Genomic DNA, 6,000 nt, shown 5'->3' on the forward strand with positions numbered 1-6,000 from the left:
GCCAACAAACAACCTTCTGTATCGGCATTTACAGTTGTGGCAATTCCCGCAGCAAGTGCAAAAACATCAACAGGTTCGGTTCTAGGTGTGTCCCTCGTCTTAAATTTAAATGCTGACATGATGATAGTTCAGACAAGAATGCTCATGGCACACATATTGTACTTCAGCTTATTCTCACCACTCGGAAAGCAAGAGAAAAAGCAAAAGGAAGCTGAAGTTTCACATTTTTGTACTGCTCCATTTTGGAAAAGTTTTACCTGGTATCGCCAAGAAATTTGAACTTACTTTGCAGACGTTTATTAAATATTTAAAACTTCCCCTTCGCATTGTTCTTGCTCAACTTTTCAGGTTGGAATTTTCAGGTATTTACGAACGAAAGGATCTGGAGTAGTTCGTTTAATGCATATAAAATACAGCCGTTATGAGATGGCAGTTTGACATTTTGATTGACAAATTGATAAACGCTGCACTTACTCGTACTAATTAAAACATTATTATTATTAATACCGCACTCATGGTGTGATTTACGTTATTTAATTTTGCTGAAAGCCTGTGCCTCTACATATCAAACGTGGGCTCTCATTTCTGATAAAATTTAAAATGATGCATATACGAAGAACTGTTCACAATAATGTGTAAATTAATTTTACATTTTTTGTTCCATGTACTAGTTTTTTGTCTTTCATTGCTTGTTCAGAAAGTGCGCAATTACCGACTGAATCCCTTTTTAATTAGCTTTATTACAGTACGGAATCTATACGTTAGCCACTGGCTACCGACCACAGACCCAATGGTTAAATGATAATTTTGCAATTATTTCTGGTCAGTCGGTGGGCGATGCGGCAAGTGAGGTGGACCTGGTGATTGATGCTGATATTTAGACCAATTTTCGTAAATTGAAACAATATTTTAATTAAATTTCTGAGCCAATTATTTTGCATTATGGTATTTGATGAACTATTGAATTTAATTAAAATAAAAAACGCAGAATTTACTCGCACCTTTCACAGTGAACATTTGAGATAACTGCTATTTATATTTAGTCATTCGCAGAAAAATAAATCTCCAGTTACCGTGGCAGCTTCTGCTGGACTGATTGCCCCCATATCAAAATTTCGAATTAAATGTACCTTTTAAAGCAGAAAACTAATAAACTGTCCGGACTAGAGCACTTCATCAAGCCCGAACCGCCGTCAGGACATGCTAACCAGAAACTTAATCATTACGAATGTGCGGTCGTAAGTCATCCATACATAGCAGCAGCTCGTACATGGGTCTGTGTCCAGCCGCTACCTGCACAAGCGGAAGTCCCCTTGTCGGAGAGTGTTTCCATATTCAATTGAATTCAGACTCATATCTGGCAGATAGCAGTGCAGTCGCACCAGTAAGAGTATTTTGGATGAATATCAGTAAGTTAAAAGCGTAAAGTTGTCACAGTTGTGGTTCGAATCATTCCTTAGAACATTTGGAAAATGGTCGCTTTGTTAAAGCATTTAAGATTAAGCTAGGAACAATTTTTCCCATGACTTTGTAGCAATTTCAGGAGCATAAACTGCCATTTATAAGTATATGATATCCAACGTTATGCGTACGATGTCCTGGCAACTAGCTGTTGTCCTGGCCACTGGCCATTGGCAAGCAAAAGTTATATGTTTGTGGATTTCCTCGTCATACTTTTTCTGCAATTCGTGTTCGTGTGACCTGAATTACAGTATGAGGGAGAGAGAGAGAGGAAGTGGGCCAAAAGATAAAGACAGCGTGAAACAGAACTCAGCAAAGCACAGAATCGGAATAGTTTTTAACATTTCAGTTTGATGGTAGAATAAATGTAACGCCAGCCACCATCCTTCCGTAAGTTCCGAATTAAAAATCCCACATAGAAACGATTATATAGAAAGAAAGTTTGGATATAAAGGTCTTCAAAAGGGCATGTAGAAACAGGTGGAAAATTTCAATAAAGCATGGCCAAAAAACGTGTAAATTTAATTAAAACTAAACGACAATGGGAGACATGCAAGCAGGTCCTACACTTCACTCCCCACGACTTCACGACTTCTCGTGACTCTCGGAAGTGGAACAAAGTGAGCCAAAACCACTTTACCGACACATTCCAGCCACGAAAAACAACAAGAGGAACGCATGAGAACTTCCTTTGTATACGAACGTGCGTGGATACGTGGTGGGCGGAAAAGTTTTTGCCGGAAAAGTGTCACTCAAAAACAGCAGAAGAAAACAACAGAACTTGTGGCAAGTCAAGCAGCGAACTCAAAGGAAAATGGAAAAAGCTTAATTAATTGATGGAAGCTCGAGATGGTAACGGTTAAATTAGGGGAACAAAAAACTGAAAAATATATTCTTTTAAATCGATTCTCTCCATGGACATCCTAGAGCTACTAGCACTTTGAGAATATGAAATCACCTTTCCATACTCGTACTCTCGTACAGCGTAATGAAACTGTCTGCGGTAGCTGTACACTCCAAAAGCAGCCAAAACACTCGTTGAACAAATGGTAAATTAAGTTTCAAAAACAGCTTCCACTCATGGCAACTGCAGGTTGCTCTTGTCACTGTTTCTAAAAAGCCGAGCTGGGAAAAAGCAGAACCAAATGGCTGCAAGTGCACGCCGGGCCATGCCAGTCAAACTGCTTGACTCTTGTGCTGTCTGCGCTCCTTGGCCATTTAACTGCTGCAACCATCCCTGTTTCAACTGCAGTCGAGGTTTGTGTGCCCTAAAAAGTTTCGGCTCCAAATGACATTTAAACTAGTTAAACTTACAGAAGCTGCCAGCAGTCCATGGTCTGACAAAAAAGCCAGAGTACCAAGGCGATGTCATGGGTGGCCCTTAATTGAATTGAATGCGTCGGCTTCCGCCTGTATGATGGCTTCTGCTATTTTTGCTGTTGTTTAATTATCACTTTTTTAAGACGCATTAACATAATGTAGAAATTAACATAAAGTATATGAAAATAAATAAATATAAATAAATAAGCAAACAAAAGAAAAAGATACAATTAAAGTCACCGCGAAGTCTGGCATTTTTGTCACTTTTTTATGTAGTGTGTAATTTATTTTCAATTAACTAAGAGTTAAATATCCACCAGCATAATGAAAGTGGTAAAAAGCAAGGTCCATTAGCAAATGAAGTGGGGAGCGACTACCAGTTGTCAGGAGAGCAAGGTCATCGTGAAAATCTCCCTCTCGCCCTTATAAAGATCTCTAGAACTTGTGAAAAATACAAGTTTAATATCATCATAAATTGTAAACTAATTGAAAAAGAGAAAAGAAACTTCAAGATCAAGTAGAGCGCTCATTTCAAGTGCCAGAACAAGGGACATGGGATGTCACATGATGTCCTTACCTCGACCCACCTCTCCTACTGCCTCTCGCTCTCTCTCTCCTCGTGGGAGTTTGCTGTCCAGCGTGGTGTTAACATCCACAGTATCTAATGACTTTTAGCTGGAGGCTGTCTCTGTTGCTTCCGCTGTCTCTGGCTCTGGCTCTGGCTCTGCAAAGGGAACGGCGCATTGTAGCACTTAAGTGCAATGCAATGACGCTACCCAAAATGGGTGGGACAAACAGGAAAAAATGTTGCCAACTGCATTGAGAGGTGGGGACGGCTAGAAGGCTGGTGCTTGTGGAGCGTTGGCATTCATTTTTGACGTTTTTGCCGACCGTCCAAAAAGCACATTGCCAAACACCCGCACACAGGCAGAGGTAGGACGAGAGACAGAGAGAAAGCGATACCGTCGCATAAGTAATTGCATCTCCCCGCAATGTAAAGCACTTCCGGTTCATTAAACTGGCTGGCCCTGACGCAACGGGCAATGGTCTCCTGGCAAATATGCCAACTGCTGTCTGCATCGCTGACTTGCTATTTTTATGGTGACTGTACCATCGAATTACCAATGCAATGAGTTTCTGAATATATTTGAAATAGTTACCTATGTTACTGTACTACTCAACAAAAAAAGGACTTGATTCTTGCCATTGCTTGAAATCGAAATCAAAATTTTATTTCAGATAAATAGGGTAGTTGTTTTTAAGTATTCTTCTTTTATGTGCCTATAAATATTTTAAAATAATACAATATATAATTTGTCAAATTTTTACACAGACCCATCTGGCGAGATTACAAACTGGAATCTGAAGCTAAAAGCTATGTAAAGAAAGCAGAAATCACTAAGACAAACAGCTTTGCTTGGTAATTATTGAAACGCTCAACTCAAACGGAGAGCAAAGTTTTGTTCTCTGCGGATGTACATACACACATACTCGTAAAGTTTGTCCCTCAGAATTTGCATTCCTATCACAGACGCGACAAAATACGAGTATCAAGCCATTTTTCTGCGTTGGTTCGTTTGAAAAGCTGCCGTTACTTCACCCCCTGTTCGCCGCGCCATCCATTTGTTCAGAATATTTCTCAGTGTTCCCGGAGTCTGAGCGGACTTGGGGAGCATTTTTTCAATGCAAAGTGCCAGCTCATTGCCATATGGAAATTTAAGCGATTTGCTTAACACGAACATATGTTAAATGTTGATTTTTCATTTGCCCATTGCCAGGCAAATGAGATGCCATGGAATGGGATGAGATTGAGGTTGCGGCGACTCAACTCAACTCGACTCGACTCGAGACGAGTAGAGTATAAATGCGAAGCGTCCGACATCAACCAACAACAAGTGAAACCAGAGAAATGGCAGAGCAAGCAAATCAAATGAAACCCTTCATCAAGTGCAAAACATTTTTGGGAGCGACGAATGTCACAAAAGAAAGACAGCACCCAAAAAAAATAGCAGATTTGACAAACGAAAGAGGGACGTGCAGGGAACTGCTAACGTGGTTACCGCTGTCGGAAAAAGAGAAACAACTGTCAGGGAAAACGCAGTACCACAGAGTCTACTCCCTCTTCCCTGGTTTGCCCCTTCACGGGTCTCACAGATGGTCCTCCATCCATCTACAATACATGCATATTTGCGAGCTCTGTGGTTTCTGTTGTGCTGTGTTGTGTTGTGGTTTGTTGTGTTTCTTTCTGTTGCTGTTTCTCTCGTTTTCTGAATCAAGCTGAGTTAAGCATACGCATACGGCAAGGAGACATCTGGGCTAATCTTACAGCTTCATGAACTCCATTTCCTGACCTGTTGATGGCCTTAAGCTGGGTGATCCCATTCCTCTGGGCCCGATAATGCTCCCATGTTACTCTGTTCAATCAACCGAGCTGCCTACATCGGGTACGCCTGATTGGTTTTGACTGCCTCACTTCCAATTCAAAGTGGAAATTCAAAGAATTTCCAATTCTTGCCGAGACATTTCATCTTGAAATTATCACTTAAGGACATGATAGAAAACACAGTAATTCTTTTAATACCTAATAATGATAATGAATCCAATGAATATTTTAAAATATATTTCAAATGTTATTTCCAAAAGCGAAACCCCATTTCCCGAGTAGCGTATAATAACCCTCGACAACTTTCGGTGTCCGAGTCAGCCCTATTTTTTTCTTATTCTTTTCCTATTTTTTGGTTTCCGAGCTAACACTAATGAACAAGGACAGCTGCGAGGCAGCTGCAAGATGGAAGTGGCCAATGGGTTGTGGCAGCTTGTGATACTGATTGCATTTTGCACCTGCGGGCACAAACTGTCAGTCCGAGTGCTTGCCTCAAGATGATTGAGATGTTTGACACTTTTCATTGGCATCAGACACACAGAGACACAGGAAGAGAAAGAATTTTTAATCTCGAAATGAGACAACATTTTCTACTGCAAAAGTCTTCCTTCCTTTCTTCCCCATCTTAGTCTATTTGGCTGACGAGCAGTGCCATTCAAATAAACGTCTTTGTCTAATACTCGAGGGCGAAGAGGACAAAGAGCTTGAACGAAATATTACGCATACCCGAGTAAACATATTAATTATCTTCCGCCGACATCGTGGGGCTGTAAATTGTGCGGAAATTTCAGGACAGACAATAAATCAAAATATTTATTTACGATTTCTGTCTATAT

This window comes from Drosophila miranda, chromosome XR (genome assembly GCF_003369915.1).
Source record: "Drosophila miranda strain MSH22 chromosome XR, D.miranda_PacBio2.1, whole genome shotgun sequence".
Taxonomy (NCBI): domain Eukaryota; kingdom Metazoa; phylum Arthropoda; class Insecta; order Diptera; family Drosophilidae; genus Drosophila; species Drosophila miranda.